Source organism: Podarcis muralis, chromosome 7 (assembly GCF_964188315.1).
Source record: "Podarcis muralis chromosome 7, rPodMur119.hap1.1, whole genome shotgun sequence".
Taxonomy (NCBI): domain Eukaryota; kingdom Metazoa; phylum Chordata; class Lepidosauria; order Squamata; family Lacertidae; genus Podarcis; species Podarcis muralis.
Window position 1 is genome coordinate 87,318,187 of NC_135661.1, and position 13,589 is coordinate 87,331,775.

The following is a 13,589-nucleotide window of genomic DNA, read 5'->3' on the forward strand; positions in this document are numbered from 1 at the left end:
GTTGGCATCCGTCGATCTCAAGAGACAATGGCGAGCACGGGGTGGGGGTTGGAAGTCAAACCGGGTCCCCAGATGTTGTTGAACTACAACTCCCATCACCCCTAGCTAGCAAGGCCAGAGCTCATGGATGATGGGAGTTGTAGTCCAACAACATCTGGGGACCCACAGGTTAAGAACCGCTGAGATAGAGGCACTGGGTTTCACTAGGGGGCGCTGCCCTACCTCAGATCGGCAAGGAAGGAGGGCTTGGGCCCAGGGCTCTCCTGCCTTGTGTTCGAATCCCCTTTTCTGGGTGCAGCACCCTTGCAGGATTAGGCACAACATGGGGTGGACCTGGGTGTGGGTGGGTGCTGGAGGAGGCGAAGGGGAGGTGTTCGTCACTGCCCCCTTTTCTTCCTTTTTAAACTTCAAAAGTGGGGATGTGTCCATGAAACAGCCTTTCTCAACCTGTAGGTCCCCAGATGTTGTTGAACTACAACTCCCATCACCCCATAGCTAGCAAGGACAGAGCTCAGGGATGATGGGAGTTGTAGTCCAACAACATCTGGGGACCCACAGATTGAGAACCGCTGCAGCGCCCCCCTGAGGCAGCAGAGGCTGGAATCTTGCAACTGCTGCCTCCTTTGTGGTTTTAGCAGCACCAAATTGACACACCTGGGTGCAAGCCTGTGCCCAGAGGTCCTAGGCTACCTTTGTGACAAGGCCCCCCTCTCGGCCTTCCTTCCCCCCTCCCAATTTTTTTATTGGTTTTCCAAATTTATAACAAACAAAAAACATCAAAAACAAACAAACAGACAGACAGACATTTATCCTAGCTATAATTTGTCAACATTGCTGGGTGACTTCCTCGAATCCCCCTGGCTGAGTTTCCGTATAAATCATTGTAGCAGTTTTCCAAAACTATTTTCACATAAAACTTACTTAGTCAATTAGCATCTTCCTTTCTTTTCATTTTAACTTTTAACATAGTATTCTACAACATCACAAATTTAAATCCTAGGCCTATCTGATAGGTAAAGGTAAAGGTACCCCTGCCCGTATGGGCCAGTCTTGCCAGACTCTAGGGTTGTGCGCTCATCTTACTCTATAGGCCGGGAGCCAGCACTGTCCGGAGACACTTCCGGGTCACGTGGCCAGCGTGACATTGCTGCTCTGGCAAGCCAGAGCCGCACACGGAAACGCCGTTTACCTTCCCGCTAGTAAGCGGTCCCTATTTATCTACTTGCACCCGGGGGCGCTTTCGAACTGCTAGGTTGGCTGGCGCTGGGACCGAGCAACGGGAGCGCACCCCACCGCAGGGATTCGAACTGCCGACCTTTCGATCGGCAAGCCCTAGGCGCTGAGGCTTTTACCCACAGCGCCACCCGCGTCCCTTTCTGATACTCACAAGTATCTGATACTCACAATTAATTCTATTTAAGTTATCTTAACAAATTTAGCTAAGTAATCTTTGAATTTCTTCCATTCCTCTTGATACTCCTCCTCCTTCTGGTCGCGGACTCTTCCGGTCAGGTCGGCTAGCTCCCAAAAGTCCATCCCCTCTTGGCCTTCCCGATGAGGTCCGAAGGAAAGCGGAGCAAGACGTTGGGTACCCACTTGGCTGCAGGAATTGCTGGAAGGAGGCGTACAAGGCACCATCCAACTGCCTTGGGGACTCTGCTCCAGATTTCTGTAGAGCAGGGGTCAGCAAACTTTTTCAGCAGGGGGCCTCAGACCTTGTGGGGGGCCAGACTATTGTTTTTTTGGGGGGATATGAACGAATTCCTATGCCCCACAAATAACCCAGAGATGCATTTTAAATAGGACACATTCTAGAGGGCAGGATGGGGGACCAAAGGTGGACAAACTAGCCCAGAGGGAGCACAATTTGTCTCCCACCAGAGGTACCGTCCCTCCCCTGACACCCCAAAAGTATTTATTATTTCAATATAGTTTCAAGCAAAAGGTCTTCCATGGTTGGTAATGTATGAATATGTACCTCTGCCTTTTCGCAAATGCACAAAGGATGAATCCAAAACACTTCACACAATCATTCCCCATCATTTCTGGCTACTGGCCATGCTGAAGCTGATGGGAGTTGTAGTTCAGCAGCGCCTGGGGGACCAAAGATTCCACACACCTGGCCCATACAGAAATGGCATTGGCCCTGTGGGATTTCAGGCAAGTGTCCTGCTCAGCCTCACACCTGAAATGCTCAATCTCCACATATTCCATCAGTCTTGTCTGCCATTCTTCTTTTGTTAGTACTCCTCCTTCCTTCCATCTCTGGGCTAGAAGCATTCTCGCTGCCGTCGTTGCATACATAAAAAGTCTTTTATCCTCTTTTGGTATCTCTTCACCTATTACACCTAACGGGAAAGCTTCTGGTTTTTTAACAAATGTATTCCTAAACATTTTCTTTAATTCATTATATATCATTTGCCAGGAAGCTTTTACCAATGTACATGTCCACCACATATGGTAAAAAGTACCGTCCTTCCCTTTACGTTTCCAACACAGATTTGAACTAGTTTTGTACATTTTTGCAATTTTACTCTGTTAGATACCAGCGTACATCATTTTCATATGGTTTTCCTTCTGTGAACAGCATGCAGTAAACTTTATTTCCTCTTTCCATAACTTTTCCCAAGATGAAAGTTGGATATTATATCCAAAATCTCTAACCCAGTGTATCATCACTGCTTTGACCTCTGTTAACCAGAAGGTTGGTGGTGCTAAATAGTGGGTAGACATAGCAAACAACACAGTGATTCTTCAAACAGCTCTTTTTTATTCACAGGTCAGAACAGAACTGAACTGAAGGGTTCAGCCAGCCTGTTTATATAGAGCTCCAGTACAACGCAACTGTAACAACTTTCTGTAACTATCCAATCACTGAACGTCACTTTCGATCCCTTATTTGCATATGTGGACCTGAACTATCTACAGTATCCCCCTGCTGGCCCAGGGTGAGAACTTCAGTACACAACAGGTGGTTTGAGCCCACCTAGTGACAAATTCCAGGCAGATTTCCTGCATTGCAGAGGATTGGACTAGATGACCCTTGGGTTCACTGTATCGCTGCCTGCCTGCTTGGGCTGCCTTCTCCTCTGCCACCCAGGTGGTGGTACAGCTGCATTTCCTGCCATTCTCAAGCTTATCCGAAAAGACATCGCTCCCGGGAGGGACTTCCCGTCTGCGCACAAAGGAGCTGGAAGTGGAACCGATATTTTGGTCCAGCGCTTGAGCAGCTTGGGAGTAAGATGTCCTCAGCAGCTTCCTGGAAAAAGCCGGGATCGTGAATGCAAAGCAGATGGAAAGTATCAGATGGAGATTTGGAAGGGGGCGGAATCGCAAGGCTGCCATCAGTGACTCAGGAGGAAGCAAGTCAGAGGGAATCAGGAAAAGCACCAGGCGTTTAACAAGACCTCGGATTTTCCCAGCTCACAATTCCTGTCTGCATATATTGTGGAGAAAACATTTGGGTCATGTTTGTGAACATCAGCCTTGGATGAGTCAGGTCCAGAAATTCCAAAACTGAATGAAACCTCCTGGGGTTATATTAGAAGACGTTCATTCTTAAACATTTCTTCCAGAAGGTGTGGTGCTATAAGGATACTGGCCCCCACAAGGGATGTGATCTGTGAGTTTCTGGGATGGCTAACCTGCTTCCCTGGGCTGCATCCTGAAATTAAAAAATTAAGGTCATATATATATATATATATATGCAGGTTTTGGTGTCCTCGGGTGTCTTCCCGTGTAAAAGTTGGGGTGTCTAGGCGACGTTTCGACGAGGTCTCACTCGTCATCTTCAGGCTGGTGCTTTCGGCTTCTTGTTACTGGAACAGAGCAGGATCTCAGTGTTTGAGTTCCTATAAATACTGTTGAAGAGGTGTGGTGTATAGCCTCCAATGTTCTGGGCAGAGAGGAAGTTCCCAGGCTAGTGTGCCTTTTCTTCTTTTGTTCCTTAATTGCTTGAGGAATATCTTGAGTGATTTCTTGAGCGATATCCTGAGTACCACTTAGGTGGGTCATTAGGTGTGGATTAGTTGCTAAAGCCTTTGTGTCTTGACCTCTTGAACTTTGTGAAGAGTTTTTCTGAGAAGAAACCCCTCTTAGTTGTGCTCTGGCTTGGCTTCGTGTATAGGGGCGAGCTGTGGTTTTGTGGCCTGTGCCAGCCAGATCTGTGTAGGGATTGCAGGGGGGTGCAGCATCCGGAGGTGCCACCATGGTTTGGCTACTGGATGGTGTCTGTAATTTATCTGTGGAGAGGGTCTGGGTTTGGGTCTGGTGTGGTTGATTGGTGATGGCGTTCTGTGTGCCTCTGGATCTGGTGTCAGTTTTTGTGGGGAGGGCTAATTTCCAGATGTCTGGCAAGCGGGATGTGTCGTCACGCTTGTTCATGTTGTGAGGGTGTTTCTCTATCTCGATGGCTTCCATGATTATTCTCTTGTGGTGATGTTCCATGTTAGAGAGCAATTTGGAATCTGCAAAATTAATTTCGTGTCCTGTTTCTTTCATGTGTTGGAAAAGAGAGGAAGTTTTTTCTTCTTTTTTGACGGCATTCTTGTGTTCTGCGATACGTGCATTTATTCGTCTGTTTGTTTGTCCAATGTACGTGGCTGGGCAGACTTTGCAGGGTATTTCATAGACCCCTTGGTTTTCCAACTGGATTTTATCCTTGGGGTTTCTGAGGATATTGGCTATTTTTTGGTTGGCGCAAAAGGCTGTTTTGATATTGTGTTTATGGAGGATTTTGCTAATTTTATCTGTAGTGCCCTTGATATAAGGAAGGAGGGCCATGCCATTGTTTTCTTCTGTGTCTTGGTTTTTGGGGGGTGTTTCTTTTTGGATTAGCTTCGTAACCCTGTTTTGCTGGTATCCATTGGCAATTAACACATTTGAGAGATTCTGTAACTCAGTTGTCAAGTGGTCTTTGTCAGCCAGGCGTTTGGTTCTGGAGATGAGAGTCTTGGCTACGGAGTTTATTTGTGCAGGGTGGTGGTGTGATTGTGCATGTAAGTAGCGGTTGGTGTGTGTTTTTTTCCGGTAGATAGTGTGTCCTAGGGAGCCATCAGGTTTTTTGTAGATTAGGACGTCAAGGAAGGGAAGTTGGTTGTTGGCTTCTATTTCCATAGTGAATTGTATTTTGGGGTGTAGGCTGTTGAGATGTGTGAGGAAGCTGTCCAGTTTTTCCTTCCCGTGTGGCCAAATTACAAAGGTGTCGTCAACATATCTGAGCCAAAGTTTGGGTTTGTGTTCTGACTTGTCTAAAGCATTGGTTTCAAAGTGTTCCATGTACAGGTTTGCGATGACCGGTGAGAGGGGTGATCCCATAGGTGCTCCTTCTATCTGTTTGTATCTTTGTCCATTGTGGATGAAGTACGTGTTGGTTAGGCAGTGGTTGGTCAGGTCCAAGATGTATTCGGGGGGATTGTATTTGTTTTGAATGGCTGTCAAGGCTTCATTAATGGGCACTTGTGTGAAGAGAGATACAACATCGAAGCTCACAAGTAGGTCATTGGGATGTAGGTTTTGCTTCTTTATTGTTTCTATGAACTGGAAGGAGAAAGAAACAGGACACGAAATTAATTTTGCAGATTCCAAATTGCTCTCTAACATGGAACATCACCACAAGAGAATAATCATGGAAGCCATCGAGATAGAGAAACACCCTCACAACATGAACAAGCGTGACGACACATCCCGCTTGCCAGACATCTGGAAATTAGCCCTCCCCACAAAAACTGACACCAGATCCAGAGGCACACAGAACGCCATCACCAATCAACCACACCAGACCCAAACCCAGACCCTCTCCACAGATAAATTACAGACACCATCCAGTAGCCAAACCATGGTGGCACCTCCGGATGCTGCACCCCCCTGCAATCCCTACACAGATCTGGCTGGCACAGGCCACAAAACCACAGCTCGCCCCTATACACGAAGCCAAGCCAGAGCACAACTAAGAGGGGTTTCTTCTCAGAAAAACTCTTCACAAAGTTCAAGAGGTCAAGACACAAAGGCTTTAGCAACTAATCCACACCTAATGACCCACCTAAGTGGTACTCAGGATATCGCTCAAGAAATCACTCAAGATATTCCTCAAGCAATTAAGGAACAAAAGAAGAAAAGGCACACTAGCCTGGGAACTTCCTCTCTGCCCAGAACATTGGAGGCTATACACCACACCTCCTCAACAGTATTTATAGGAACTCAAACACTGAGATCCTGCTCTGTTCCAGTAACAAGAAGCCGAAAGCACCAGCCTGAAGATGACGAGTGAGACCTCGTCGAAACGTCGCCTAGACACCCCAACTTTTACACGGGAAGACACCCGAGGACACCAAAACCTGCATTCCTGTACCCGTGAAAATCTACGAAAGCATATATATATATATATATAGAGAGAGAGAGAGAGAGAGAGAGTAAAGGTACCCCTGCCCGTACGGGCCAGTCTTGACAGACTCTAGGGTTGTGCGCCCATCTCACTCAAGAGGCCGGGGGCCAGCGCTGTCCGGAGACACTTCCGGGTCACGTGGCCAGCGTGACATCGCTGCTCTGGCGAGCCAGAGCCGCACACGGAACGCCGTTTACCTTCCCGCTAGAAAACGGTCCCTATTTATCTACTTGCACTTTGACGTGCTTTCGAACTGCTAGGTTGGCAGGCGCTGGGACCGAACAACGGGAGCGCACCCCGCCGCGGGGATTCGAACCGCCAACCTTTCGATCGGCAAGCCCTAGGCGCTGAGGCTTTTACCCACAGCGCCACCTGCGTCCCAACATATATACACATACATACATACATACATATATATAGTGTTCATAAATGTACCAAGCAAACACATACATAAATATATAAACCACATGTCTGAAGCAGCACAGGAAAGCAGCCCTGAAACTATTTTGACTCCCAAACTGACCAAATGATTTCTCTGCAAGGTCAAGGAAAATGGAAAAGCCTCCCCATTGTCTTTTCCTTCACAAATCCTGTCTTAAGGGTATGTCTGTGTATGAATAGGGTGAGCCTGTGAGCTGGCTCAGGAACTAAGTACCGTATTTATCATTACAAAAGACTGGCCAGGCTCCCCAGGGTATCCATATCAAGTAAGCATTAGCAGGCAACCTGCCAGACAGGAGGTAAACAACGCACTCAGATTTCTGTTGTAGACCGCCTCTTCTGTGATGTAGGTATGATGTATCTGGGGTGGTGGTCTTGAGCTACACCCCTTCTGTGATGTAGGTATGATGTTTCTAGGGTGTGGTCTTGGACTCCAGGGCGGGCAATTTAAAATGTCTATATAAGGGCGGGCACACCTTGGTTCGGGGTCCTCCTCCTTCTCCTGCATGTGAAGGGAGCACCCTGTTGCAGCAGTTCAATAAAGATCAGGCTTACAAGCTGCTTTGCTTCTCAGTATTCTCTGGTTGGCCTCTGTTATTTTCTCCTACCCATGGAGAACCCACAAAAGGATTCTATTAGGGCTCTTGTGTTCCCCATAAGGAAATAAGGGCAGATTTTCGTTTATTACAATTCCTCACCATCCCTGACCATTAGCCCTGCTGGCCAGGGTTGGTGAGACTTAGGGGCCCCACAACATCTGCAAAATGTTTGGCAAGGGCCGTGGCTCAGTGGCAAACCCTCTTCCTTGCATGCAGAAGTTCTCAGGTTCAAGGTCAATCACCAAGCAATTCAAGGAGTGCTGAAAAATTTGACAGTACAGCCAGCTGCCAGTCAGAGTATGCACCGTTGAGAATGTTACACAGATTTTAAGGTGAACACCTAGTGGGGACATGCTCCAGAGAAAACAAATCCTTCACTTTTCAAAATATTGAAATATTCCCTGAAAGGGGGTGGGGAGGTAGACACTTTATTTGAGTTCACAGAGCAGTCCCAGAGCTATCTTGACTCTTATGTTTATTAATAACAATATTGAAGAATTAATTAAATGTGTATACCGCCCTGTACTTGTAGATCTCAAGGCAGTTCACAACATAAAATTACAATATTAAAAAAAACTCCAAACAAATTACAAAAAGAAAAACAAAGGCAACCCAATAATTTCCCCCTTCCACAACACATTTAAAAGGGCATTAATGACCCCAAATATTTCCTCTGCAGTAGAAGGATTTGCTATGGAAAAACCTTTCAGATAGACTGGCTGAATTCTTGTCACATGCAAATCCTTCAAAATCCTATAAATAGATAAACTTCTCACATGAATGGGGTAGTAACAATGGATTCCAGAACTGATGTATTTACCATTTCAAAAGAATGTCCAGACCAGTCAGGATAATGCAATCAGCCAGCATTATCAGGTATCCTGACAAACAGGAGACAAGCCAACACTCCAATTTCTGTTGCATTTTTTCCTCTTTCTGTGATGCTGATATGATGCTTTTGGGTGGTCTTTGGCTAAAGGGCTGGGCAAATTCTAAAGTCTTTAAAGTTGCCACACACCTTTGTTTTGGGTCCTTTCTTGCAAGGGCACAGGGCAGGGGTCTCTGTTGCAACAGAAAATAAAAGCCTGCCTTGCTTGGAATCATTCTTCTCTGACAAATACTTAGTTCCTGAGCCAGGTCACATGCTCACCCTATTCATACACAGACATACCCTTAAGACAGGATTTGTGAGCAAAAGGACAATGGGGCGGTCCTCCTGTGCTGCTCCAGACATGTGGTCCACACATCTATGTATGTGTTTGGTTGGTACATTTATGAACATTTATTATATATATATAGGACCTTAAATTTTTTTTTCAAAGGAAAAAACAGGGAGTTGGCTTTTACAGCCCAACTCCCCATCAAGGGACTTCTCAGGATATCCAATCAAATAAGTATTAACAGGTAACCTGCCAGACAGGAGTTAAACAATGCACTCAGATTTCTGTTGTAGACCGCCTTTTCCGTGATGTAGGTATGATGTTTCAGGGGGTGGTCTTGGACTCCAAGGTGGGCAATTTAAAGTGTCTCTATAAGGGCGGGCACACCTTGGTTCTGGGTCCCCCTCCTTCTCCTGCGTGTGAGGGGAGCACCCTGTTGCAACAGTTCAATAAAGATCAGGCTTACAAGCTGCTTTGCTTCTCAATATTCCCTGGTTGACCTCTGTTCTTTTCTCCGACCGATGGAGAACCTACAAAGGACTCTGTAAGGGCTCTTGTGTCCCCCATAAGGGAATAGGTAAAGGGACCCATGACAATTAGGTCTAGTCATGGCCGACTCTGGGGTTGCGGCGCTCATCTCGCTTTACTGACCAAGGGAGCTGGTGTACAGCTTCCAGGTCATGTGGCCAGCATGACTAAGCCATTTCTGGCAAACCAGAGCAGCGCACAGAAATATCGTTTACCTTCCCGCCGGAGCGGTACCTCTTTATCTACTTGCACTTTTTGACGTGCTTTCAAACTGCTAGGTTGGCAGGAGCAGGGACCGAGCAACGGGAACTCACCCCGTCACGGGGATTCGAACCACTGACCTTCTGATCGGCAAGTCCTAGGCTCTGTGGTTTAACCCAGAGCACCACCCGCGTCCCCCATAAGGGAATAAAAGCAGATTTATGTTTATTACACCTTATATCATGAACTAGATGGAATAATGGGTTCAGTAGAAGACAACCTCTGGTGTTCTTTTTCAGGGCTGCTGGCTGGCCACTCTGATGTATCCAGAAAGCATCAGCAATGCACAAACAGAGCAAGGGAGGGGAGGTGGGATTTGACAGAAGGCAGCTGAGGGTTTGGCAGCAGCAGAGAAGCTTTGAAATCAGCCTTTGACGGCCTGGCCACTTCCTGTGGTTTTGGACTAAAATTGCCACCAACCCCAGCCAGCTGATTTAAGCCTTTGCTTTACAAAACACCTTTCTGTTGTTTCGGGCATACTGTATTTTAGGCAATGCTGTTATGATATTTGAGGTGCCAACAGACAAGAGAAATAATGGGGGGGGGGGACAGTAGAATTGTAGGTTCCCCTGGTGGGGAGAAGGGCAAGACCATGCAAGAGATCAGAGCTGGGGGGATGCTCAAAATCCAGATGCAGTTCTAGGTTGACAGTGGGAGAGAGAAGAGAACGGGCGGGTGTGGATGACTCCCTGGTCCTGAATGGGGCAACTGTGCTCCTGAAGGACCAGGTGTGCAGCCTGGGAGTCATTCTGGACTCACAACTGTCCATGGAGGCGCAGGTCAATTCTGTGTCCATGGCAACTGTCTGCCAGCTCCATCTGGTACGCAGGATGAGACCCTCCCTGCCTGCAGAGTTTCTTGCCAGAGTGGTGCATGCTCTGGTTATCTCCCGCTTGGACTACTGCAATGCGCTCTACGTGGGGCTACCGTTGAAGGTGACCCGGAAACTGCAATTAATCCAGAATGCGGCAGCTAGACTGGTGACTGGGAGCGGCTGCCGAGACCACATAACACTGGTCTTGAAAGACCTACACTGGCTCCCAGTACGTTTCCAAGCACAATTCAAAGTGTTGGTGCTGACCTTTAAAGCCCTAAACGGCCTTGGCCCAGTATACCTGCAGGAGTGTCTCCACCCCCCTTGTTCTGCCCAGACACTGAGATCCAGCTCCGAGGGTCTTCTGGCGGTTCCCTTGCTGTGAGAAGTGAGGCAACAGGGAACCAGGCAGAGGGCCTTCTCAGTGGTGGCACTCGCCCTGTGGAACGCCCTCCCACCAGATGTCAAAGAGAACAACAACTACCAGACTTTTAGATGACATTTGAAGGCAGCCCTGTTTATGGAAGCTTTTTTAAAAAATGTATATTTCAACATCTTTTTCATCTCATTATATATCATTTCCCAGAAGTTCTTTACTTTTTTACCTTCCCAGAGAGGAGTGCAATTTCAGGAATGCCATTGTGTCAACACATGAAGGATTTTTTCATTCTCTGCTTCCCCGTGACCCCTAATAGGTGGGTTAAGATGTCATGAAATTGCTCATGGTTCCAGGGAAAGAGCGAAGAGCAGCCTTGCTCGAGGTCTGTTTTTCTGCTTTTGGCGCAGGGCCTTGGATGAGGCTGGGAGCAAGCCCTGACTCCTGGGTTCTGCTCCTGCCAGAATTTGGGGGCGAGAAGGATGCCCAGTTTCTTCTGCTCCTCCTTCCTTTCGCAGGGATCTTATAAGAGGAAGAGATGCTCAAGGGGTGTGCTCAAGAGAGCGCCAGGACAAGGACAGAATTGCTGCGCAGAGGAAGATGTTTTCTCCACCGAGCAAGTGTGCAAGAGCCTGTTTCTCAAGCCTCTTCCTGTGTGCGGTTTATGTTGCACTTGGCCGAGCGTCACTGGGGCAAGGAGCAAAATCAGGGAGTGTTGCTCTGCTGCTTCCCCTCCTCTTACAGCAGCTTGCAAGAGCTAGCTTGGTCAAACTGGCTCCCTGGTTTTATTTGCTTTTCATTTTTTAAAGACCCTTGTTAACGGAAAAATCCGAGGGCTCCCTTGGACAAAAACAAAGACACCAACCAGGATAACTTGGAGCAAAACAGCAGCCTGTAGGCTTGGCCTTTATTGGATACTGTCGCGACAGGACTCCCACCAGCAACAAGATGAAGAAAATGGAAGCTCAGAACAAAAAAAAAGACCCCAACTTTTATTGGTTACTAATCCCCCAAACTACATCACAACTACATCACAAACAGGAGGGGTTGAGGGAGGAGTTGTGGTGGTAACCTGAGTGTCCTGTCACCTGGCTGGTTCCCCCTTTCCCCCTCCCCATGAATACTTTCCAGGTGACAAAGGGGAGTTTGCAGTTTCCTGCCCCCAGAGGGAAGAGCTGATTATCGTCCTTTGTTCCAGTCTGTGCTGAATCCACTCCCATATCCAAGTTCTTTGTGATCTTGATGGTCTTCTGTCTGGGACCATCAGGGTTGGCATAGCCAGTATTGGGGACAATGGCGACTTTCCGAAATCTGGTGCCCTTTCATCGCATTTTCAATCATAGAATTGTTAACGGAGAAATCTGAGGGCTCCCTTGGACAAAAAACAAGGACCCCAGCCAGGAAGACCAGAGCAAAACAGCAGCCAGTAGGCTTGGTCTTTATTGAAGACGGTCGCGACAGGACTCCCACCTGCCACAAGGTGGAACAAGATGGAAGCCCAGAACAAAAGAGAACCCAAACTTTTATTAGCTGCTAATCCCCATGTTACACCCCCCAAACTACATCACAGTTACATCATGAAAGGGAAAGTCTGGTAGCAGGAATCTGAGCATCCTGGACCCTGCCCCATGGTTCCCCTTGCCCAAACACCCATCAAGTGTAGCAAAAGAGATATTTACATTTCCCTGTTTCCCAGCCAAGTCAATCACACCCTTTTGTCTTCATCTGGGTTTGTTATTTCTGGAATGGCTACCTGTCTGGCACTCAGGTATCAGGATACCAGGAATTATCACTCAGGCAGAGGGGCTGCTGAGCAGCTGAGCTCACATGTCTATATGAATTTCTGAAGTTTTCCAGTGAGCCAGTACATAGGAACATTTATCAGTGAATTCTTACATTTGGTATCGTGCAGCAAAGGCCCTTTGAATAGATAGGAAGAAACTGTGATGAAGTGTTTTGTGGGGGCAAATCACAAAAGTGATTGTGCTGATTTTGGTAATGGGCTGCATGTGCATGATATCTGCTGGAGGGGCAACCCCCCCCAACCTATCTGCCACCATGGCATGGTGTATTTCCTTGATTTTCTCCCCTGGAGGGAGGGGGTGGGAATGAGGGAAGGGGTGTTTCCTGGAATTTGCATATTTCATAAAAAAAACCAGCAGAAAAAATGTATTTAAAGAAAGAGTGCCCCTGAGCATGTACAGAATGCCCGAGTACGTGGTACAGCACACAGAGCGTTTGACCTGGACTGGGAAGACTTGGGTTCAAAGGTGGACAGCACTCATCCTGATGACCAGGGAGCCAGTCACTCCTATGCTTTCCGGAAGCCATAAATGGTGAGGGCCGCATTCTGCCCCAGAGTGACTCACTCTGCCCTGGGGGGGTTATGTCACTCATCCTCTGGAGTCGTGTGCCTGATGGATGTCTCCTGCCTCCGTCATCCTCCTGAATGTGTCAGCAAATGCCACAAGGCTGAGAAAAAGGCTCTCTTTTGTCACTCCCAGCGGGGAGTTGAGTAACCCACACATGCCAGCCAGTTTCCTCCCATGAAGTTCTTTTTAAAGTTCAGAGATTTGAACTATGAACTTTTAGTGAGCAACCAGTTTCCAAATTTGCCTTTTCTCCCCACAAGACGCATTGAGTCATCAAACGATGCATACATTTTAAAAAATAAATAAATAGCGATAATTAGGTCACCATCGTCTCTTCCATGCCGTATTTTGGTCATTTCAGAGTTTGATTTGATTTCTAGGTTGCTTTTCACTCACATGAATCTCAAAGTGCCTGACAGACAATAAATAGCAATAACCTAGTAAAATATAATAGGACATCGCAAATACAGCATAAATCAATTAACTAACCATCAATGAAACAATTACTGTTGCACACCACCCTGGGATATTCTGTTAAAGGGCAGTACTGTATATAAATTGAATTAACAATTATTATTATTAACAATTATTAACAAAACAGCAATTTAAAAAATAAGCTGAACATCAAAATTACAGCAAGGGCCTAATTATTATTT